This window comes from Vulpes vulpes, chromosome 7, assembly GCF_048418805.1.
Source record: "Vulpes vulpes isolate BD-2025 chromosome 7, VulVul3, whole genome shotgun sequence".
Taxonomy (NCBI): domain Eukaryota; kingdom Metazoa; phylum Chordata; class Mammalia; order Carnivora; family Canidae; genus Vulpes; species Vulpes vulpes.
Window position 1 is genome coordinate 16,772,324 of NC_132786.1, and position 25,384 is coordinate 16,797,707.

General features: G+C 44.7%; 2 protein-coding genes and 1 long non-coding RNA gene across 6 annotated transcripts in view; 2 read left to right on the top strand and 1 right to left on the bottom strand.

The window, feature by feature from the left end:
* The window catches only part of LOC140599791 (adenylate cyclase type 1-like), a 220,285-nt gene that overhangs the window by 170,218 nt on the left and 24,683 nt on the right, over nucleotides 1-25,384 (top strand). For 2 of the 4 annotated variants that reach the window (XM_072765001.1, XM_072764996.1), the window contains one exon: nucleotides 1,021-2,449. The exons of the other annotated variants lie outside the window; for them this stretch is intronic. The gene's annotated coding sequence lies outside the window, so the exon portion shown is untranslated. Of the gene's footprint in view, nucleotides 1-1,020; nucleotides 2,450-25,384 lie in introns of those variants that run through there. 4 annotated transcript variants of the gene reach the window in all.
* Nucleotides 1-25,384, top strand: part of LOC140599794 (adenylate cyclase type 1-like) — a 240,582-nt gene that overhangs the window by 1,394 nt on the left and 213,804 nt on the right. The gene's annotated exons all lie outside the window — the stretch shown is intronic.
* Nucleotides 24,931-25,265, bottom strand: LOC140599637 (uncharacterized). The gene is made up of 2 exons (XR_012002501.1): nucleotides 25,172-25,265; nucleotides 24,931-25,050 (listed from the first exon to the last, which is right to left on the bottom strand). It is a non-coding gene; the product is annotated as an uncharacterized lncRNA (long non-coding RNA).

Genomic DNA, 25,384 nt, shown 5'->3' on the forward strand with positions numbered 1-25,384 from the left:
TTTCTTTTGCATGAGCAGACCTACTGACATTTTCCACCTTGTTCAAGCAAAAATGAAAAAGAATGCTAAGTAATTACAATGTGGAACAAGCCTTTTTCTTTTTCTGAGTGTTACTTGGAAGAATGCATCTTACTACAAAGCCAGTATTTTTTCTTCAATTAATATAAATAGGAAATGGGACAGATTAAGGAATTGGGTATGTGGTTTATCTCTGGTCTGTAATTTGTTTAAAAAGCAACTCCTATTTCTTTTCTAACCTGTTCATTTCTCTCCTCTATGTAGCTTAAAAAAGAAAAAAAGACCACCTACATCCACACAATATCATGTCCCCAAAAGCCAAACTTTAAAAAAAAAAAAAAAAGGAAGCATCAGTATTTATGTAACTTTTCTGCTCTAACAGGCAAATGTAACACAAAAGGCAACAAAATCTACATTATGATTTTATGATTATTAATTTGAATATGAATGGAAATGCCCAATTCCAAAGCTGGTTTAAACTGCAAAATTAATATACTGTGCTGTGAGTCATTTTTTCCCCTAATTATATGGTGAAATCATTAAAAAATAATGATTAAGTTCACTCAAAATGACATTGTAAAGCTTGTAGAAATATAAAAGCAGAATCTTTACATATATGTGCATGTGTATATATATATATATATATAAATTTCACTTTTTTATCATAGTTCATACTGCAAAGATTTTAAGGAGATTGACTTTTATCTTAGAATTCCTATTGATGAGGATAACTACCTAAACATAAACAAACAAACTGACCAATCTGTCAATGGAATACTACATATTAATTTCATTATTGGTTATGTACATTGTATTATGAACATGTTTTTACAATTGCAGAAATGTCTGCTTTACAATGAACATTGTTTATTTGAAAAAAGAGAGATTAGACGATCTATAGCTAGAAAAAAACTGAGAAAAAATTTGTTTATTTTATTTTATATATATCTGACTTATTTATTTATTTATTTATTTATTTATTTATTTATTTATTTATTTCAGAGAGAGAGAGAGCGAGAGAGTATGAGCGATGGGAGTTGGTGAACAGAGGGAGAGGGAGAGAGAATCCCATGTGGAATCCTTTCTGAGCACAGAGCCTGTTCCGCAGCTCAATCCCAGGACCCAGAGATCATGAGCAGAAATCAAGACCTGAACGCTTAAAAGACTGAGCCACCCAGGTGATCCTTAAGTTGATTTTATTTATTTATTAATAGAGAATTGCTTAGAGCCAGAGTATCTCTCTTTGCATTAGCTGTTTACAAAATCAAGCTGAGTTCAGTGTGTAAGTCAATCTTGCAAATCATCCATAGACTTACCAATAGTTCATGATAACCTAAAGAGTAAGAATATGTGTCTCAGGAAAAACAGACTCATGGGAGAATAGAAAAGGTAGAACAATGCGGTAAAGTTCCTTTTCATAGGAAGTATCACAGGAAACTAAACAGAATCACATGATAGTAGCAACTTGCTCTAGTCCCTTGCCCATTAACTGACATAATTGGCTCACTCACTGAGGAGCAGTCAGGGATGCTCAGCTTGAGGTGTTGAAGAAGGTACATTATCTCGTTTGTAACGGAGCATCTGGGGCCATTATGTAAAGCCATTCTGCTCATGTAAAAAGATGTTCCTAAGACTTTAGAGCCAGCTATATATGGAGGTCCAAGGCAGAATTAAAAGTTTAGTTTTCATGATAATCATTTCGTGAACTTCCATTCATATTGGTCATCTTTTAACCATACAGACTAGCAAAAAGGAAGGGAGGAAGATGAAACGAAATTTGGTCAAGTTTAACTGTGCAAGGTTCAGTGTGAACCATTCCTCATAGAGTAGAACTAAGGAATTCCCTGATCAACAAAAACTTGTTTCCTTAGAGTTTTTCCATTTCCTCCCATTTTTTCTCAACTAATGTAAATTATTGCCATCTTCTTTTAGTCTTATCAGATGACTTTGGCTTATCATCAAGGCCTTTTGTAGCCTTTTTTCCTACTTGCAAATTATCTACTTCATGCAGATTTCATTTTTCAAGTTTGGGACAGTAGTTCATGAAACAATTTCAAATTCTATTCCCATGTGTATTACATGTTGAGCTGTAGATGTTCACATGTAATGGAATGTTTAATTTTCATAAGTGTTGGACATATGGAATTGTATCTTCATGTCCATGCTGATTCAGTTCAACAAGCATCTATTGACTTCTCTATGCCAGACTCTAATTGGGATACTTGGCCTATACCAGTGAACAAGAGAGAAAAAAATTCTTACTATAGTGCTTCTTACATCTTATAATATACATTCTCTAGTTCTGCTCCGCCCACGAAAAGTTTTCCATTTCCTTCCATGTTATTCATTCTTATAAGTACTACTAGAAAGTTTCCAATGAAAACTTGTGCTAATGTCCAATAAAAAGAATAAAAAAAGCAAACAGGTAGTACTTAAATTGTGTTCATGTGTTATGCACTGCTATAAACTTGTTACATATATTAAGTCATTTAATCTGCATAACAAGTATACGGGGTGGAGACTGTTTATGATCATCATCCATACTACTGAATATATCAGTAGTCATTTCTCCTGAGTAAATACCTAGAAAGCAATTGCTGGATGGTATGGGAAGTATATTTTTAACTTCATAAGAGATTGCAAGTTTTCCTCTAAATCACATTCCTACCATCAATGCCTGACAGACCCAGTTGCTCTCCATCTGTGCACTGCTAGATATTGTCATCCATTCTGATTTGGTCCTAAAGATGATATGTAGTAATATCTCATTATAGCCTTTTTTGAAGGATAAAAATATTTTATTTAAGAGTTTTCTATACATTTATACCTCGTAAATATTTAGACATAGGAGATAGTAACTACTCTTCTCTATCTGACAAATGTGTGGAGGGGAGCCGTTTCAATAGTCCCTGCCCATAAGCAGTTGTAAAGACGGCATACTTCTTATGAACCAACTCTGATTCACAAAAAGAGTATTTGTCTCTTTTCTCCACCCTACCAATTATGCTAGCTTGATATGTTCCAGAAGCAGAAGCCAGAAGTGAAGGAACAGAGTTAGGGGACTGAGGTTTAGAGGGATGAAAAACACTCCCTAGAACCTGTGATTTTATTTTATTTGAATATGTTACATAAATTCCACGGGAAGACTTAAAATTCTATTTTGAGATCTGCCCTACGACCCAGCAATTGCACTGCTGGGGATTTACCCCAAAGATACAGATGCAATGAAACACCGGGACACCTGCACCCCGATGTTTCCAGCAGCAATGTCCACAATAGCCAAACTGTGGAAGGGGCCTCGGTGTCCATCGAAAGATGATGGATAAAGAAGCTGTGGTCTATGTATACAATGGAATATTCCTCAGCCATTAGAAACGACAAATACCCATTTGCTTCGACGTGGATGGACCTGGAGGGAATGATGCTGAGTGAAGTAAGTCAATCAGAGACGGACAAACATTATATGGTCTCATTCATTTGGGGAATATAAATAATAGTGAAAGGGAATAGAGGGGAAGGGAGAAGAAACAGGTAGGAAATATCAGAAAGGGAGACAGAACATGGAAGACTCATAACTCTGGGAAACAAACTAGCGGTGGTGGAAGGGGAGGTGGGTGGGGGGGGGTGGGGGTGACTGGGTGGTGGGCACTGAGGGGGGCACTTGATGGGATGAGCACTGGGTGTTATTCTGTATGTTGGCAAATTGAACACCAATAAAAAATAAATTTATTATTAAAAAGAATAAAATTCTGTTTTGATTTGTTTGTCCAAAAAATACGTATTTTAATACCAGTGATAACTTAAAAATAAATATAATTCTTCCTTACTATATAGACAGTAAGAATACACAGACCAGATAACCTGTTCTTCAAGCTACAAGGACCTTCAAATCATTATCTTGTCTAACACCATGCTAGTAAGAACACGTTATCAACTATGATGTTTAGAAAGGTTACCTAGGGAGAATAAAACCAGTTATTTTAACCTATATATTTTGTGGTTCAGGCGCTGATCAATGCACTTTGAAAATAACAATACTCAAGTGATAAGAGTTTATGCTTAATTCTTAAATCTTTCACAAGGTACAAGCTCAAAACCATTATACTCAATATTACAAATATGAAAGCCAGTGTCTTTTAAATTATGTAAGTTAATTTCTTAGAACTTATCCAGATGAAATTACGCAAATTATAACTTATCCTATAAATAATCCATGTTATACTCACATCTTTTTAAATCTACAATTCGTATGTCTTACAAAAATTCTCGCCATTGTCTGCTAAACTTGTAGAAATTTAGAAGATGGAAAGAATTTTAATTTTGTGGCCACAATCATAGAGTCCATGAGGGTTCGGGTAATATCAGGGGCCTTAGCACGTTCCTTAGGGCCCTACCTCGGGACCTGGACAGCGGGGCGCGGAGCAGCGGTGGGGGTGAGCGGGGAACCCGGCCTGGCCAGTCCAGCTGCAGCCAGCCCAGGGGCGACCCGGGGCCTCCCCAGCCGCGCCCCCTCCCCCGCGACCCCGCCGGGCTCAGGTCCCGCCCTCCCCGCTTGGGGTCCCTCCCGACCCCCTAGGCTCCTTGGCCCACGCCCCCCTCCCCACCTCCCAGCTCCAGGGCCCCTGCCCGCCCCCCCCCCGCCCCGCCCGGCCTCAGGTCCCGCCCCCCGCGGGCCGCCCTCAGCCCCCCATCGCGCAGTGGGGCGCTGCTTACCTCAGGCCGAGTGCGGGTCAGAGCCCTGCCCCAGCGTGGAGCCGCCCCTGTGGGTCCCGCTCCAGGCCGCGGCTTCCCCAACGCCCGCCCGCTCGGGTCACCGCCAGACTGATGCGCCTCTGCCCCCCGCGCCTCCTTCCGTTAAGGCCCTTGGAGCCCCGAGCGCGCGCCGCGGGGGCCTGGCCTGGGCGGGGCGCCCGGCGGGGGAGCCCGGGGCGCGCGCTGCTGCTTGGCCACTTTGGGCTTTAACCTTCGCTCCTTGCTGTGGGCTGTCGGGTTTTCTAATTACAGGAAACTAGAGGACTTGAGCGGGCTGAAGCCACTGCTGTCACTGCCACATTCTTTTTTAGGTATGACAGGGCCTTGGATCTATAGACCAGCTTCTTGTTCACCAGGAGCACCCCCGGAATGTGCATTTTCGTGTCGTATCCACAGACAAATGCCTGTTTTTATTTATTTTTATTTTTATTTTTTTATTTTTATTTTTTTATGATAGGCACACAGTGAGAGAGAGAGAGAGGCAGAGACACAGGCAGAGGGAGAAGCAGGCTCCATGCACCGGGAGCCCGACGTGGGATTCGATCCCGGGTCTCCAGGATCGCGCCCTGGGTCAAAGGCAGGCGCTAAACCGCTGCGCCACCCAGGGATGCCCAAATGCCTGTTTTTAAATACTTCATGCACATGTTTTTAGCAGAGAGTCAAGTTTTAGTTCTATTATTATGCTTATTTCTGTCTGTAGGGTTGCTTTTGTAATGAATCAGCACTTACATACACCTCTACTAGGCAATCATGGAGTTGGCACCCCACAAGAAAGGTAATTTTCGGTCATTTTTAAAAATGTAACAAATACAATTATATTTGCATTTTAGGCCTCGTTTAATGATGTCACTTCTAGAATGCTTATCAAATCAGTTCATCGTTTTTTTTATTTTATTTACTTATTCATGATAGACACAGAGAGAGAGGCAGAGACACAGGCAGAGGGAGAAGCAGGCTCCCTGCAGGCAGCCGGTGGCGGGACTGGACCCAGGTCTCCAGGATCAGGCCCTGGGCTGAAGGTGGCCTAAACCGCTGAGCCACGGGAGCTGCCCAGTTCCTCATGTCTTGCGTTTGTGGTGCTCCGTCCTTGAATAGGACGTTTCAGGCCACTCTGCCACAAACATTTAATGTCCTTCTAATTCTGAAAATTCTGTTCTAAAAATATTTGCAACAATTTGAAGAACTTTGAATTTGTGAAATTGTGAAATAAAGTTGAAACAGTAGAAAAGTTTATTCGGAGGGGATTGACCTCTGCACATGTGTTTGAGTTAAAATAATGATGTAAAAGTAAACTTTGTGTATTTCTTCCTGTATTTTAAACAGTATTTTCAGATTCTCAGTGTAGAATTAAGCATTCCTGATACTACAAAAGAAATACATCTTGGGTCTTCCCCCAAGTAATACTATGGTTGCCCTGTCATGAGAAATAACACCACAGTGATTATGTCCTCAACTGCCAGGCTTTTGCTTTTTTTTTTTCTCTCCTGCTACCGTATCATAATTAGCTTCACCACATGGACTGAGTTCTATTAGCTGAGCAGAGATAGAGCAATGTCAGCTCTCAGGTGAGTATGGCGACTTCTAAACTTTTTGAATCTGCAAAATGTACAACTCAGAGCTAGTGAAAATTCCTCTTTCTTTCTTTCAAAGACAGAGGATATTTACCCCCGGATCCTCTGGGATGGTATCTGACACTCTGTAGACACTCCTGGAAACTTTAGGTTTTTAGTACTTTTTTAAGTTGTCAGTAATGATGCAGTTTGTTGTACAAGTCTGCAGCTTAGGACCTCCAAGGACCTCTTCCTTATTTACAAATGTTTCATTGCCTTTTTTAAAAATGTAAAATGCTCTTACCAATTTTTTTTGTGTTTACAAGCAGTTTGGCTTGACTCTTGTATTGCAGGCCTAGTATTTTCTTTAGCACGTTAGTTTGGACGTGGCTATTTGTCAAAGTACTGAGCGTTATGTATGCCTACTCCTTATATTTTGATGTCTGGTGCTTCTCTCTGCAGCATTATATTTAATTGGAGCCAAACTCTATGTATTTAACATATCCTGAACGCATTATTCTTCAAATTCAACAAATTCTTTATCACTTAAATTCTGATTTGGAACTTGTCGAAATTTTGTTTCATGAGTCTATAAGGAAGTGGAAGCAAAACATTTGTAATGCTGTGTTTTTGTTGCTTTCACATGCATGATCTCAGTAATCACTCTGAGGTGTTATTAGCAGTGCAGCAGTATTCCAGGTTTTTAGATCTAAGGACTGAGATTGAGGAATGTGTAGTGACTTACTCAGTGTTTTGGTTTTTTTTATTACTCAGTGTTTTTAATTAATGAATATTAGAATTGTTTATTTCTGACTCTAATCCCGTTGTCCTTTCTTGTACTAATTATCTCCCCTTGAAAATCTTTACATATAGGTACTTCGTATATTTTGTTCCCCAAATAAATTTTGAATGAAAACAGATCAGATGATTACTGAAAAGAAAATCCTTCCCCTCCTGTGTAACTAGTATATGTTTTGAACTCAAATGTATCATTTTGCTTTTTATTTAGGAATTTTTTTAATGTATATATATATATATATACATATATTTTATTTATTTATGATAAATAAGAGAGAGAGAGAGAGAGAGAGGCAGAGACACAGGCAGAGGGAGAAGCAGGCTCCATGCACCGGGAGCCCGACGTGGGACTCGATCCCAGGTCTCCAGGATCACGCCCTAGGCCAAAGGCAGGCGCCAAACCGCTGGGCCACCTAGGAAACCCTTATTTAGGAATTTACAAAGGTTAAATAAGTTTTCACATCATTTCGTACAATGAATAATTCATTACCTGATACATATTTTTATCCTCCAAAGACTTAAATACATTAGACACCTCTTGTGTATTATGACAGGAGGGGGAAGAGCCCACACGTACTGTTTGGTTCCCATGACCCTTTCTGTATCCTCCAGGGACACTTGCTGGTGTCCACTCATTTCCTCCCTTGACACGTAGAGGGAGGCCACACTGAGGCAAGAGAAGCATAGCATGTCTTTCTACCCTTTGAGAGGTGCTAGGCTTTTTCTCTGGCATTAATCCGGTTTTGCTTCTAAATCAGGAAAGGAACCTCAAGAGGGAAATACACCATCTTCTGGGTCCTGACCCCCATGTAGTCCAGGCTGTTGAGTTCCTCTCAACTGAGCATCTTCCATTGAATTGTTATTTCAAAGATCTCTGTGTTTCAGAAGCCTTCTGGTTTAGGACACCTGTTTCTGGGGCGCTCCCTCTCTCTGCACAAAAATACCAAGTCGGAAGGCCCAGAGCCCCACAGCAGTGTCCTCTCCCAGTAGACCTGCTTAGCTGGGGAGAGTCACAGTCAAGTAGCAAAGCCAGTGCCAAAGGGCTCCCATTCCATCCTCCTTCCTACCTCGGAGAGGGAATTGAGGCCTTTTCATGGTATCTGGAAACAAAGGAACTCTTCATCAGCAGGTTGAACCTTCCCTTTGGGCACAACTGTTCTTTAAATTAAGGTATTGTTTTTTTTTTTTTTTTTTTTTTTTTACCTATTTAAAACATTAATGCCTTGGCTCTAATTTTGTCAGCTTGCTGTATTTTAATTTCTCCAGGACAAAGTAATCGGTTTACATTTTTAGGTTTTCAATTTGATTCTTATGCATTGCATATGAAAACAAATAGTAATAGAACTTAGCCAAATAGGCTGTGACAATTTTCTTTATTGGAGTTCAATTTGCAACATATGGCATAACACCCAGTGCTCATCCCGCCAAGTGCCCCCCTCAGTGCCCATCACCCAGTCACCCAACCCCCCACCCATCTCCCCTTCCACTACCCCTTGTTCGTTTCCCAGACTTAGGTGTCTCTCATGTTTTGTGACAATTAAATTAATAATTCATTTTGGTTGCAAGTGTTTAGGCCTTGTGTTTTGACTGATAAATGCAAAAATGATAATTTATTACAAATAAATTCATATACTTGCACTATAGTTTGATGAACCAGTAAATTTTGTCTGCATGACTGTCATTAGACAGAAAGTTAGATCATTTCAAATATATATGTTTGACTTCAAGAACACCTGAAATGACGGCTCGCGTAAGAACATGTTTTTGTTTTTGTTTTTGTCCCTAAATTTGTATGAACTTACTTTAAGGTACTAAGTACACTCCTGTATTTCTGAAGTCTTGTACACTTAAATATAAAGAACTAAATATGACCACATTCGATTCACATTCCAAAATAATAGACTCCAATTATTTGCAAGTTCATTCTAAAGTCTTTCTTATTTTAAAGGAGTAATTCTGTTTGTAATATAGTAAGCCAAAGTATCTTTATGAGTTTGCTCATAGGAATCGAGAAAATGAGCCTCCGCACAATGACCACCGCTGAAACAGCCCTGCTACGTTTCTCTCCTGTGGGAGTCAGGCGCATATTCTAATAGAAGGAGATGGATTCCTAGTTCCCTGTGTGGAGGTCAGCTGGGCTCTGAGTGACTAAATAGCAGGAGGGGAAAAGGCTCACTGGAAATCCGAGTTTGTGGTGTCCAGGGGCCAGCAAAGTTCTCTGCCCTGACAGCGTCTCAGGGGGGCTTTAACGCCCCAACCACCTTTTCCACTAGAAGATTTTAAATTGGATCCACGGGCCAGAGAGTCTAAGACCTAAATAATTTCATAACATGGGAAATGTACCTGTTTCTTTCAAGTTGTTAATTAATGAATAACAACCTCGATAAAAACCTTAGTATTTCCTTAGTGAAGAATTTGGGAGGCATCAACTCAGGTTGTAAAACTCAGAGAGTGTGTGGTGGTTGACATGGGGAGTCTTTAGGCCCCAGGGCGAGCCCAGGATTGGTCAGGGCTTTTGTTCAGGTGAATGGGCTTTCCCTAGGCCTGTTTCAGATCCCTGAGCTCTTTTCATGGATGCTGGCTCTGTCTCCTTTTTACCAGACACTTGGGATTTGTGATTTGTCATCTTCCTTTCATAGTATCTTTGGTCTTGTTGATAAGTAAAATCTTGACCCCCCCCCCCATTTTTATCCATACCAGGTGTTACCTAGACCCACTGTGCAGTAGACATCCTGGCAGCTCTGCTACTTGGTTCTGGTTTGCTGTAAACCGTTAGGAACCAGACGACCAGACGTGATACCCTATAGGGTTTGGGGGTCTTGCTTGTCTCCTTTCCTTTCTCTCGTTTTTCAGAAATGCTTGTATTGCAATGTTAAAATTTTATGAAAGGATCATTTTTCCCTGCTTTTCGGTTTAGATGGAAACATAACTCTTTTTCTGAAAACATGAAAGTATCCCAAACCTAAACATTCCTAGAAAAAAGCATACCAATGTGCACATGCAGTTGTCTTTGCAACTTTGCTAACAGTAATTTGGGTTGATTTGAAACTTCACTGACATTTATTTATTGAAATATTTTGTTAATCAGAGAGAGAGAGTATACCAGGGAAGAGGGGCAGAGAGAGAGGGAGAGGGAGAAGCAGGCTCCCCGCTGAGCAGGGAGCTCAAAGTGGGGCTGGATCCCAGGACCCTGGGATCATGACCTGAGCTGAAGGGAGACACTTCACTGACTGAGCCACGCAGGCACCCCAAAACCTTAGGTTACCTTTAAATGAGAGGATAATACAGTTTATAAATATTCTGAATTACATTCATCTAAAGAGATTCAAAATTTTCCTATCAGAAGAGTATGAGCTTAACTCCTGGAATTGTCACTTGATTGTCCGTTTGAAAGAACTGTGTTCCTTTGGCTAAGTTGTCATCATTACTTTCATTTTCTGTATTAAAAGATCATCATCAGGGTGTCTGGGGGGCTCACTGGATTAAGCCTCAGACTCTTGCTTTCTGCTCTTGATCTCAGGGTCTTGAGTTCAAGCCCCACATTGGGCTCCATGCTGGGTGCTGGACATGGAGTCTACTTAAAAAAAAAAAAAGGTTCGTCATCTTCCTCAGTGTTTATTCCTTATGAATGTCTGTAGGGTAAATACCGTTTTCTGTTCTACCACTGAAATGGGTACCTTATTCTCATGGATGCATTGAGATATTTTCCTCTGTGTTGAGTGACCATCACCATCGTGTGATGTCTGTGGAGTGTTCTTGGTAAAACTTGTTGGTCACTTTATTCCTGCTGGCCTCAGGGTCACTGTCACCATGACTCGCCCACTGCTTATTGGTCTTCCCCTCTCATTTCTTCTCTTACCCCGATGGTTAGCAGTATTTTTTCCCTTTCTATCTTTTTTTTTTTTTTAATGTGGCCCTTTTAAGAAAAATAGTGCTTATAGGCTCTTTTTTTGTTGTAAAAAATATATATTTATACCAGAAATAACTCTCGAGCCAAAATGGAGGAAAACATATCTTCTTTACACCTCGGCTTGCTTATGTTAAGGAGTGAGAGGTTGTCCTATGTTATTGCCTCAGTGTTGCATGAGCTCAGGACTCTGTTTCTTCTGTCTTTTCCCATTTCTCCATCTGCAGACAATATCCAGGGTAGAATAGAATTAATATCTCGTGATCATTTGCCACGGTTTAATTGTGAACAAGTAGGATCGAACAGACATATAGCCCTGCTAAGTTATCACTTCTATGTGGAAAGATAGAAGTCACATCAATTCATCTAAAACCAAGGTTATTTATTATTTCTAGAAAATTTCCTTTTATATGTTACTGGTTTAAACTGACAACTTATTAAGGTGCCCACAGAGATAAGTGTATATCTTCCACGAAGCTATCTTGTCAGTGTCTAGGAAATATTTCCCAATTAAGTGGGTAATTTCAATGTTCTTTGGTCGCTTCCTGACAAGTGTTTTCTTGCTGAAATGGGTGTTTCCTAACTGCGACTTGATGAACGTTCCTGGTGGAAGTGAACAGAGGTGTCAGTGGTCCAGAAGGTCGGGTTCTCAGATCCTCGTGTGTTGGCTGAAGTTTCCACCTTACTTTCTTGGCAAGGGATTTGGACCCCGTTAGAGTTCATTCTCGGGGCTCGTCCGCAAGGGGATGGAAATCCCTCTCTCCGGCTCCCGCCTGCCTCTGGCCCCGCAGCCTCCCTGGAGCAGCGGCCGCCCTGCTCCTCCTGCGGCCCAGTGCTCGGGAGCTGCGAGGGGCTCCGGCCTCTGGGCCTCTGTGCAGCGGTTGCCCTGCAGGCCAGAGCGCATGGTCCTGGCCTTCCCTTCCTCCTGTGCTTCCACTCCCCCTTGCCTTAGCACCTCGCAGGAGAGCCCCTTGCCCTCCCTGCATTGCTTTTGTTTTCTTTTCTGTCTTCTTTTTTTTAATAATAAATTTATTTTTTATTGCTTTTGTTTTCTAAGGCGGAATGGACTTCCCAGTGTTTGTGCTAATGACGTGCACTTAAGGATGTTTAAAGAAGTGGCCTTATAACATGCATCTCTGTATTATTAAGAATGTGCTCAGGTTGCCGCTCCGGAAAATCGGTCAGATCTTCCTGTGAGATCCCGGGGCCGGTTTCTCCCTGGTCTTAATTCCAGGAAAGGTTGTGCTTTTCTGAAACAAGTTGTCATTTTGGTCTTAAGTACCAGCACATCCTCTATCTAGGTGAGTTTTCCTCTTTCCGTTTACTGCTGTGTGTTATTTTCTTTTTGAAAATAATCTTAATTTCCTTATGGTTATTTGTAATTTTATCCATTCTAGAGAAAGCCTTTGTGCGGTACCGAGTATGCTAGAACTGTCATCCAAATAATGATATATTTTTCTAGACTGAAGAAATCTAGATGTATTATTGTGTTTCATATCTTTAATACTTGACTGGCTTTAAACAAAATAAATAGCTGTTCATGCATGACTGATAGGGTTTTAGTTTTTGTCACCCAGTGAAATAGGCTTGTGGATTCGCCATAGGTCATCATCAGTTTAAAGAGAGGAAAATGCACTTGTTTTAATATCTGTGTGATCGAGATACCAAGCAACATTTTCCTCTCTAGCAGAGATGTGTCACACGAGGTTGTAGCTGTGTTCAGTGTAGTCCTGTGGATGGATGCAAAATGGAGGGAAACGTTCCAGTCTGAAGCATTGTCATCTTTTCTCCTAATGAGCCTAGAATTCTAACAAACAATGCACTTTTGGTTTCTTTTGTATTGTTTTTTTCAGCAGGTATATATATGCTTTCATTTTATTCATATGATAGTTTACCCAGTACAGCTCTAGGCTCCAATACCTTAAAAAATAACTCTCCTTTCCATACAAATATCACATCAAAATTCAGGTCCAGATTAATTTCACACACATTAACCTCCAACAGTTAAGCAACTATTTCCTCTGAGATACTTGCTACTCTCATTTCACAATGGATTTGGTTCATAGAAATTGGTGAAGACAACAGAAAAGAAAAGAAATGAAACAAAAAGAGTTTTCTGGACTTAGGAGATTTTGCTTTGGTTTTTAGTAAAACCTAAGTTTGTGGTGTCTTGGGAAGACCAGAGACAATCCAGTTACACATTTTTTTTTTTTGTATCACTTTTAGTGTTTTCAGTTGTTTGATACTGTTTATTACATGCTTCAGATATTTGACTGCTCTGGTTGAAAATGCTTAAATCTTCTGAAGCTTTTTGAGGACATTAATTCTCTTCTTACTTCTCCTGTCTACCGCTGAGCCCAGCACAGTGTCTTCCATGTGGTGGTTTCAGATATCTGGTCGACTGATTTTTTTTTTTTTTAATAAACTGACACCAAGAGGTTATAAATTGTAACTTTATAATTTGTAGGACAAAAGCTCTGGATTTTGAAGGGAAGCCGTGATCACTGCTCGGTCCCTGCCCACCCCAAACTCTTAGGCCCCAGATGCAGCCACTCTGGACACTTTGAGATGCTTGTCTGTTCTCCGCGTCCTTGTCTCTGGAGAATGAGTATCTGCTGCAACTTCTTGGTTTCCAGGCTCGGGTGCTGTCCGCGTTCCTGCGTGGAAGGGACAGATTGGTGCCCCCTCGCATGCCTCCCCACGCGCAAACTCACGCCTCCTCCCACCCGCGGTGCAGACACGGCTCTGCCCCAGAATCAGACCGATGGCCAGCGAGGGTGTTTCCTAACACGTAAGCACCAGGTGCAGCTCGGGAACCTGGGAGGCTCTCTTGCCATTTCCAGGCTCGCACAAGTTTTCATTTCTGGAAATTATGGTTCGTGAAGCAGGATGAGGCCTAATCAACATGGTCCGCGTGTGACTCTGGCTTAACAGTGCGGGTGTCGGTGGCCAACAGACCCCTCGTGGCCTGGAAAGCCAGCCGTGTGAGTCAGGGAGAAACAGAGCCAACTGGAGGTAAGTGTGTAAATAGATCTACTTTAAGGTGTTGGCTCACACGATGCTGGAGACTTGGTGACTCCAAAATCTGCCGGGGGGAGGCCGGCAGCTGGAGGCCCAGGAAGAGCAGACTTCTCCCTTGCTCAGGGGAGTCAGCCTTTGTTCTAGGCAGGCCTTCACCTGATTGGACGAGGCCCACCGGCATTACGGAGGGTGACTTACTTTACTCAAAATTGCCTGATTTAAATGTTTTTTTTTAATTTTTATTTATTTATGATAGTTACAGAGAGAGAGAGAGAGAGGCAGAGACATAGGCAGAGGGAGAAGCAGGCTCCATGCACCGGGAGCCCGACGTGGGATTCGATCCCGAGTCTCCAGGATGGAGCCCTGGGCCAAAGGCAGGCACTAAACCGCTGCGCCACCCAGGGATCCCGCCTGATTTAAATGTTAATCTCACCCAAAGCCACCCTCAGAGGAGCAGCCAGAAAAGTGTTTGACCGGCTCTCTGAGACCACACTCCAGGCCACCTGACACATCAGATTAACCATCACACCATCAGAAATTCATCCTTGAGTGGAAAAATCTCCTCCTAATACACTCAAATCACAGCAGCTGTTGTGGCGAATACTGTCGGTCTCGCAGGCTTCTCTCCTGCTCCGTGGACAGACAAGCCCCTTTCCCAAGACTCGGTCTTGGGAAATTCTTCACCCCTCTCCTGTTTGCTCTCTGACTGGTGGAACTCCTGTCTTTTTCTTTCTTTCTTGGTTTGCTTCCTTAGTTTTGGTGGTTTACTGAGACGTTTTTTGAAAATATTGTCTTTCCATCTGTGGCTTGTCTTTTTATTCTTATAAGCGCAGAAGTTATACATTTTCATGAAGATTAATTTATCATTTTTTTGTGTTTATGGATCATATTTATGTTGTATCTGAGAAATCTTAGTCCAACATAAAATAAAAAGACATTTTCTTATATTTTCTTGTGGAAGTGTGATGTTTCAGGCTGTACATTTAGGACCATGGTTAACTTTATTTTTGTATATGATGCAATTTATCAATTTCTTTTTTCTTCCTTCCTTCCCTTCTTTCTTTCTTTCTTTCTTTCTTTCTTTCTTTCTTTCTTCTTTCTTCTTTCTTTCCTTTTCTTTCTTTTCTTTCTTCTTCTCATTCCTTTTTTGGTATTTATCTATCTCTAGGTGTTTCAGCACAGATTTGCTGAAAAGACTTTTCTTTCTCTGCTCCCTTTTATTTCTTTTTCCTGTCTTACTGAAGTGGCTGGAACCGCATATGAATGTCACGCAGAACACTGAAAAGTGGAGGCCTTGTCCTGTCACTGATCTCAGAGGGAAAGTGTCTGCTGCTCTTCTGTCAATGTGATGTTAGCTATGGCGTTTTTGTACATGACTTTAATCAGTTTGAAAATGTTCCCTTCTGTTTTTACTTTGCTGGGAATGGATGCTGCTTTTTCTGCATTGAGGTGACATGTGCATTTTCCTTTCTGCCTATTAATATGGTGGATTATACTAGTTGTTAATTTAATTTGATTATTTAAAAAAGATTTTGTTTACTTATTCATGAAAGACACACACAGAGAGAGGCAGAGACATAGGTAGAGGGAGAAGCAGGCTTCCTGCAGGGACCCCGATGCAGGACTCGATCCTGGGACCCTGGGATCATGACCTGAGCTGAAGGCAGACGCTCAACCATGGAGCCACCCAGGCATCCCCAATAAACCAACCTTGCATTTAACCTCAGTTGGTTGTGATTTATCTTTTTAAATATTGTTAGCTTCAATTTATTAACATTATGTTGAGTATGTTCACACCCATGCTTGTGAAAGATATTATATATTATTTTATTTTATTTTGGGGCAATGTCTTTGTCTGGTTTTGGTAGCAGAGACCTCCGGCCACTGTGGGCAGGCCCTCATCCACTTCTCTGCACAGTTTGTCTAGAATTGGTTTGATTTTTTTTTCTTGATTTTATTTATTTATTTGAGTGAGTGACAGAGAGCAAGAGCAAGTGCACGCATGAGTGGGGGGAGGGGCAGAGGCAGAAGGAGAAGCGGACTCCCCGCTGAGCAGGGAGCCCAACGTGAGGGTTGAATCCAGGACCCTGAGATCATGACCTGAGCTGACGGCAGTTGCATCACCGACTGAGGTACCCAAGTGCCCCATTTTATTTCTTAAATATTTGGTGGATTCCCCCAGTGGAGCTCCCTGGGTCTGGAATTTTACCTGTCCCTTGGTTTTTACTTCAAATTCAATTTTGTTAACAGACATGAGGCTGTTTGTCTTCTTTTCTTGAGTGAGCTTCGGTAGTTTGTCATCCAAGGACCTTGCCCACTTTGTCTTAGTTGTCAGAATTACTGGCATGCGTCTGTCCACAATAGGCCTTTATTATGCTCTTAATATCTATATCACCTGAAGGGCTGCCACTCCTCACTCCTGCTGTCCGTGACTTTTTGTTCACTTGGTTTTCCTGGTCAATCTAGCCAAAGACTTATTCATTACATCAATTTTCTGAAGGAACCAGCTTTCTGTTTTATTGATTTTTACTGTTGTTTTCCTTTTTTTTTTTCATGGATTTCCATTCTCATCTGAATGATTTTTGTTTCCTTCTCGTACAATGTTGATTTTTATTTGCTTTTCTCCCCCCCAGTTTCCTAAAATGGAAGATGGAAGTTGGAATTGTTGGTTTTAAACAAACTTTTCTAGGGTAGGTGCTAAGTGATATGTGTTTCCCTCCAGACGCTGCTCCAGCGGCAGCCTGCACGTGTTGATACAGAGCATTTCATTGTCACTCAGTTCAAAACCCTTTCTACTTTCTTCTTAAAGTTTCTTCTTTGTTCAATGTCTTATTTGGAAACATTTTATTTAGTTACTAAACAGTCAAAGATTTTCTAGACATGTTTCTAGTATGATTTACAACCTAATTTCATTCCGTGATTGGAGAACATATCTTTCTGACTGAAATCCTTCACAATTTGTTAAGATTTGTTTCATGGCCCGGACTATGGATTATCTTGACAAATATTCCATTTGCACTTGAAAAGAATGTATGTTCTGCTGCTGCCAAGTATCGTGTTCTTCTGGAATGTCCCTCAGGTCAGGTCCTCGGTGTTGTCACTGATGGGCTGTCTACATCTGCCATCAATTTACTGAGAGGGATATTGAAATCCGTGACTCTACTGTTTCTACCTCCTTGTCTTTATCATGTTTGCTTCATGTATCCTGAAGCTCTGTTAGGTACATAAGCACTTAGGACTTTTGTCATGTCCTCTTGATGATCGGACATCTATTTCTTCTCGACATAGTTCTGTGTCTCCCCTGTAACAGTCTGGGTCTGAAATCAACCTTGTCAGACATTAACGTGCGACTACTTGCTTTTGATTAGTATGGAATATCTTTTTGCATCCTTTACATTTAACTTATGTGTGTCTTTGCATTTAAAGTCACTTTCTCGGGGCGCCTGGGTGGCTCAGTAGGTTGGGTGTCTGCCTTTGGCTTGGGCCATGGTCTTGGAGTCCTGGGATAGAGTCCCGAGTCAGGCTGCCTGCTCAGCTTCTCCTTCTACCTCCGCTGCTCTGCCTGCTTGTTCTCTCACTCTCTCTCTCAATAAATAAATAAAACCTTAAAAGAAATAAAGTCATTTTTCTGGTGGGTATTATGTGCTTGGGCTGTGGTTTTTCATTGGATCTGACAATCTCTAACTTTTAAGTGGGTTTTGGACCATTTATACTGAGTATGATTACGGACATGGTTGAGTCTAATTCTATCCACTTGCTACTTGTTTTCTACTGTCCCGTTTATTTGTTCTCTTTTTCTTGTTTCTCTACTTTCTCTTGGATTCATTGACTATTTCTTTTTTATAATTCCATATCATTTATGTTGCTACATTATTGGCTATTTTTTTATTGTGATACTTTAGTGGTTTATTTAGTTTTTTAGAGTTCATGATATAAATCTTTAATTGACCTGCCTTTGAGCAAGATCGTGCCCCTTCCCATATAGTGAATGCAACTTACAATATGCTCCTACTTCTTCCTTTCTGTTCTTTGTGCTATTATTGTAACGTATTTTACTTTTACATATGTTATACATTCCACAATATAGTCTTCTCATTATTGCTCTAAACATTCAGCTATCTTTTACAAAGGTTAATTCATTTTTAAGTCTTCATAATTTCCCAGCTACTTATCATTTCTGATGCTCTGCATTCCTTTACGTTGGTCCAGATTTCCATCTGGTGTAATTTTTCTTCTGTTTGCTGGAGGTAAGTTCTTCTGGCTATAGTATGGATGGAAAATATTTTATTTTACTTTCATTTTTGGAAAGATATTCTTTTTGGGTAAAGAATTCTAGGTTTACAGTTATTTTTCTTCAAATGGTAAAGAAATTTCTTCATTGTCTTCAAGGAGAAGACTTCACAAGAAGTTAGCACTCGCCCTTACCTTCATCCTTCTCTGTGTAATTGTCTTATTTCTCTGCTGCTTTTAAGATTTTCTCTTTGTTTGTGGTTTTGGGCAAAACGGTACGACATGTAGTTTTTGTTTTGATTCTTGTGATTGGGGTTCAATGAGCCTCTTTAATATATGGGATTATACTTTTGTAATATAAGTTTTAGGAAAGTGGGTCTGGATGGCTATGGGAGGACTGGGTTTGGGAAGGCTGCTCTGGATAGTCCTGGAGGGACTTTGAGAAGGTTGGCTCTGGGTGGCTGCTCAGATGGCGCCATGGCTGAGAGCAGGGAAGTCACAGGTGCTTTAGGGCAGCCTATCACTCTCAGACTCTGTCTTGTCCAGATTCCCCTTCCTGGTGTGGGTTTCTCTAACTCCCCAGGCCAATATGGGACCCTCACATAGGTTTCCTTTGCACTGGGAAGTTGTCCCTCTAGTGTTTTCTATTGTTTAATTATGTTTAGTACTTCTTCAGTTTAGGTCTTTCTATGGATCCTAAGGCTCCATGAGAGCCTCTGACATTCTGTGTGGCTCAAAGTCACTACTCAAGGATTGCTGAATTAGTGAGAAGGACCAGGTGAATGAGCTGTGTGCTGCTGTTCTCCACCATTTAAGTCTTCAGTTTATCATTTCGTCCACAGCTTCAGGTCCTACTAACCCCAAGTCTCTGACCATTTAGAAACTCTGTTCCAGGAGGTTTTGAGGAAAGCGAGGTGCCAGACTTTCTGGGGAATGTCTGGGAGGAGGGACCTGGGGATTGAAGTGTCCAATAGCTGTTCACACACCACTAGGGGTTTCCAGATGTGCTGCCACCAGCTCCGTACTCCTCGTGTCCCATCTACAAAGTGCTGCATCTCTAACCACACGGTGAAAACTGAGCATTTGGTTGTGGGGGTGTAGCAGGATTAGAACACTAATTATAGTGCTCTCTAGGGGAGCCTGGAGCACTGGAGTCATGGTTATGATTCTGGTCTATGTGGGATTTACTTGAGTTCTTTTTTTTTCTTTTATTTCTACACTTGGTGTGACAATAGATTTACATAATGAATATGTGTCGAGGGTTTCAAGTCATAGCTTTTCTAGGCTTCCATCATTTCTTGAAAGAAAACAGATTTTTGATGTTTTTTGAATTTTGCAACAATGTGGGCTGGTTTACATGGACAGTTGGTATGTTGTGAGGATTGAAGCTCATTCACGTATCACGTATCATATCTGGAAGCCCTGAAACAACTTCAGGGACTGATGGTGATGGAATCCCTTAACGATCTGAATTGTCATGCTGTTCATTTGTTTGAAAACTTATCTTTGAGAGTCATTATAGCACAAAAGATGCAGAGGGAGAAATAGGGTGAAAGACGTGTGTTTGAACCAAAGATCTGCTACACAAAAATAATAGAGTGAGGCCTCCAGCCTGGACATACTGGAGTAGACCTTCTTCTCCATGTTCCTCTTTGCCTTGGAAATAAAGCAAGAGGCAGTGAGAGGAAGGAGGAGGGTAGGCTACCGTGGGACCCGAGGGACAAACAGCAATTCAGTGATGGGGATCTTACACTCCCCAACCCAACAGAGGGAGGTGGTCCAGGCCCTGAGGCTGGCAACAGGGGATAAGGGAGTCTTTTCATCAAAGCAGTGGAAAGAAACATCCATGGGAGGGACTGACCAGGGACCCCATTCAGTGATGAGTGGCTGGTGGGGAGGTCATCCCTTTCCTGCTAGATCCTAGACTCCTTCCCCACCCTAGACACCAACCAGCTGGCTGGCTCTGGTAGAAAGAGTCCTGCCCCGGGTCACATGTTGTCATGGTGGGATTGAGGTTCCTTTCCTTGGCTCGGCGACACTGGGGAGTGTGTCTTGCTCTGCAAACTGTAGGCTGTGGTAAGCCTTAGGTAGCTACTGTAACCAGGACAGTGTGCTATCGGGGGATGATAGACACAGACTGATGAACAAAACAGAGAATCTGGCCATGGACCCACACAAAGGAGCCCAACCGACTTTCAACAAACATGCAAGAGCGCTTAAGTGGAGGAAGGCAGGTCTAACAACAAGTTGTGCTGGAGCCGTTGGACATCCACAGGCACACTCAGAAAACAGAAACCTGACCTACACTTTACACCTTGAAATGAACTCTAAGTAGGTCCTGCACTTAAGTGTAAAGTGTTAAACCACAACTTTTGGGGGAAAAGGGAAGCTCTTCAGGGTCAGAGTTCTTAGACTTGACACCAAAAGCACGATCCATTAAAGGAAGATGGATAAATTGGACCTCAGTGGAATCAAAAACTCAAACTCGTGCTCTGTGCAGGACCACGTGACCAGGATGAAAAGATTACAGGGTGGGAGAAAAAAAATTGCAAACCATATGTTCCAAAGAGAACTAGTATCTAGAATAGATAAAACCTTACAAGTTAACAGTAATGGGCGATCCAATCACAAAATGGGCAGAGACGGCAGTCAGTCTCTTGACAAGGAGGTAGGGATGGCAGCGAGGCACAGGAGGTGATGCCCAGCAACACAGCCGTCAGGGATGGGTTATGGAAACCACAGTGGGACATCACTGCACACCTCTCAGAATGGTAACAAGTGACCTCTCTGTTGGCTGGACATGGGCCCCTGCACTCGTGGAGGGCAGGTGAGATCCAAGACACAGGAGGCCCCTCCTGGCTGGTGGGTGGCAAGTTGAATAGGCAAAGGAACATACTTGCCAGGCTGGTCGTGGGTGGCTGCGTGACCAGTGCGTCTCCGTCATTGCCCGCTGGAATCTTGCGAGTTAAGGAGCGAGCCTGACGAGTCTTGTCACATGCGCCATCCAGGTGGCCCAGCTGCATGTACAGTCTGGCAGCTGCACCCCATGGGAGCAACGGGCAGAGCTGCAACCCGAGGGCGGGAGGGGATGGACAACTCCTGCCAGCTGATGGCCTCGTGGGTCCAGCGGCCGTCACCCCTCTCTGAGCTCCTCCTGCAGCCACCAAACGTCGGGGGAACCTAGATCTCTCCTCCACGGCTGGCCGTGGTTAGATGGCACAGGCGCTGGGAGACCAGTCTGGTGGCTTCTTCTAAACTAAACGTACAGGGGACCCCTGGGTGGCTCCGTGGTTAAGCACCCGCCTGCAGCCCACGGCGGGACTCTGGGGTCCCGGGATTGAGTCCCTCGTCGGGCTCCCTGCATGGAGCCTGCTTCTCCCTCTGCCTCTCTCCGTGTCTCTCAGGAATAAATAAATTAAATCATGGCCCCTGGGTCAATGACAAAAGGGAAATTATTGTTCATATATCTCCTTGGTTGGTCCCCCTGCGGGGGAAGCCATGAGAGCGACGTTGCCCAGCTAATAAGTGTGTTTGCTGCACAGAATAAAGCCGGGGAGCAATTTTGCACTGTCAGGACCACTTCTCTCCAGCTGGTCGGGTCCAGGTGACTTGCCTTCCTTTCTCTTTCCCATGTATTTCAGGATTCACCACCTAAGTCAGACTTTTTACTTTTTAAAAATTTTATTTAAAAAAATTTACATGTGCTGCTTTCTGGAAAAGAAGGACAATTTTATCATTCAAATTTTTTTTTTCCCTAACTGATAAAGTTACATGTGGTTTTTCTTTTTGTGCCAATCGCCAAGTTCTGGTGTCTCTGCAGGATAGTAGCTGGCATGAAAACTGCTTCTCGGATTTCACTTAAAAATGCATTAGGAGACATTCTACCTAAATTCTGTAAAGAGAAACTGCATCTCATTCAAATAAACATCCCCCTTTCTGTGCTGTGATTCGGAATAATAGAGTCTCATGGGAATGAAAAGAAAATTGCCCCAGACGTCTGGCCGATAAAATACAAGTGATGATAAGCATCACGATAAACAGCAGAATCGACGTGGCTGGGGTTTTACTATAATACGGCCCTGGATAAACGTTCTGTCCCGAGTCCTTGAAGACGCAGGAAAGATGGGTGCTAATATGAAGATCGGGTGGTGACCCCTCAGGCTCATTAGATCCATCTCCACTGCCACAAGAGCGGCTGGGGTGGGGACCCAGGGCTGCAGAGATCACATCCTCAGGGCTCCAGACACCTGGCTTTCACGCCCCTCCCCGAGATCCGCCCACGGACTGGCCACAGGCCTGGCAGGTGGGACCTGGGGTTCCCCAAAGTCGGACGCGACCCGAGTGACTCATGGGGGTGAAGGTGGGGCGGCTGGAGCCCCCTTGCAGACGGAGGGCTCACGGGCCAGGTTCTCGTGTCTCGGGGACACCAGAGGCTCCAGGACTGCGTGGGCGGTGGGGCAGGAGCTCACCCTGACCTCAGGCACTTCCCGGGGCAGACGTGCAACCGGAGGCAGGCGGGGGTGGCGGGGGGGGGGGGTGGCGGTGGCTGCAGGGCCCAGCAGCCCCTCCTCATCTCTCCAGGGCCTCGGGCCCCAGGCTGGGGCTGCCCCCCAAGCTCTGCTTCGGACTCAAGATTCCCTGCGGGCTCCCTGCCACCATCCAGGCCCCAGCTTGGACTTGCTTCCTCCCACCTGGCCACTGGGAGATGCTGCCTACTTGGCCTCCGGTCCATTGCTGGCCCGTGGACGCCGGGCCGTGCCACTTGCCCCCACGCAGCCAACCCAGACCAGATGTGCTAGTTCCTTCCCAGCTCAGAGCTGTCCCTGTCCCCACCTGCCCAGGGCCACCCGCCAGCCTGCCCGCCCCCACCCCGTCCTGGGCCCTGGGGCACCTCGGGGAGCTCCTTCTGGCTTCCACAGCCTGCTCCCCCGCTCCGGTCACCCCGGCTTGGCTCCCTCTGACCCCCAGCACGGGGCCTGCGGGGACCGTCCACTTGTCCAGGAACACGTGCGTTTACTGCGTGCGGGGTGCCGGTGCGGGGGGCCCGGGGGCATGAGGCTCCCTGGGCAACGGGGCTAATGAGCGTGTGGCCCGCGACCTGCTGCTCTCCCACCGCGACAGGACCTCTGGGGCGTCAGAGGACGTCCCCAGCGCGTAGACAGCCAGCCTCGGCCCTGAGTGGGGGTGCTGGTGTGCAGCCCTCGCTCCCACCTGCGGGCAGCGCCTGCAGACCCTGAAGGGCTGGGGGCGAGTGGCTCCTGCTCCGAGAGCCACAGGCTCCTGTCACCACTTCCCACTGCGCCACAGCCGGAAGTCAGCAGTGAGCACCAAGGCCCCATGTCTCTGCGCCAATAAAACTTGGTTCAGGTTCACGGGATCCGCATCCCATGCGGTGCTCACGCTCCAGGAAGCAGTCTTCTCTGTGGATTTTCTTCAACCTTCTAAAGCCGTAGAGACACTCTTCATCCCCGGGCTGCGTGGCAAGGTGGTGGTGAGCTCAGCTGAGCCTGTCCTGTGATGACCCCCGCCCCTGCCCACCTCGTGGGAGGTCAGAGGGGGGCCCAGCCCCATCCCCAGGAGCCTGCTCACACCCCACTGGGCTGCGTCTGCCGTAGCTGTGCAACCTGCGGAGCAAAGCAGGGGATCTGGGGGGCTCAGTGACACTGGGGCCACCTTGTCTCCTGCGGGGCTTGGTGTGACCCAGATCCTAACCTCTCTTCAGAGGCCTGGCTATCCCCCCAGCCAGCAGTCTTCGATGACACAGGCTTCTACGTTCTCATCAGGATCTTCGAAAGCTGTGACGCAGGACAGAAGGGCGACGCTCCCCAGCCAGCTGGTAGGGTCCTCGGGGCAGCACCCCTGTCCCATCGGGTGCTTCTGGGCATGCTCCCCAGGAGACCCCAGGCCCCTGGGTGGCAGGCAGGGCCCCTCCTCCCGTAGTGATGCTCACAGCTGCGGCAGCCAGTGACTGGGCCTCGGGAGCAGATGACCCCTGTCCCCTGTCCCCGGCACGAGAAGGGGCCACCAGCCGTCTCATTCCAGTGCTTGCTCTGTTACACATTGAACAGACCTTTATTGGGTGCCTCCCATTGCCCACCCTAGGGGCACAGATTGGTGAAGCACACAAACATCTCTGCCCTCATAGCGTTTGTGTTCTAGAATCTTCCTCCACACTGTGGCAGGAAAACCTGGCTTCTCGAGGCACCGAGGACCTACGCTGGTGCTCATTAAATCCCTCGCCTGCCCACCCAGCTACAGCGGGGCTCCAGCGTCACCCTCCACACCAGGGACACAGTTTGGGTCTCCTTGCAGGGTCCCTGAGGGTGTCCCGTGGCCCGTCACTCCACGGCCCTCCCCCGTCCCCCATGCTGGCCCATGTCTTTGCTCCCTGCCCACGTCCTTCCCCGTCAAATCCCAGTGTGATGAACCAGGCCAAGCACAGCCAACCGCCAAGCACCCCCCACCCCCACCCAGGCAGGCCCTGCCTAGGCTCCCAGCTCCATCCGGGTCCTCGATGTGCCAGTGGACACCTGGGCAGACCCCAGGGTGTGTGGTCGACGGTGGCCGCCCAGCAAGACACGCTGAGTTATTTGCTTTCTGCGGCCGGGCCTCTACCGGCAAGTGAGACACAGCTCAGACTCACGCCTGCAGAGCTCAGTTTGATCAGCTTTTTCTTGGTGGATGATAAATACTGAACTAATTTAAATCAAATCAAACTGTGAATGTGTGTGGAACTTCATTAGCATCCAGGTGACTTGCCAGGCCTGATGGGAACTGCGAAGATAAATGAGATGTGGTTACTGGTCTCAGGGGAGCAGCAGCCACACTGCCAGCTTGTTACTCCGTGACTAGTGAGCGTCAGTCCTATGCCCAGGGCAACGGCGACAGGTGGTACCTGGACCAGGGTGACAGGAGCCTGTCCACATGCAGGAGGGACGGCGTGGGGAGATGAGGCGTGCTGTTTCTGCACCAACGGGCCCCATGCAGTTCTCGAGGCTCCCAGAATGTCTTGGGGCTGGGGCTGGACGAGCCACGGGGCAGGATGCACGTCTGGAAAATGCACCTATCCTTCTGATTATAAGAATAGAAAATAAAGCAAAAAAAAATC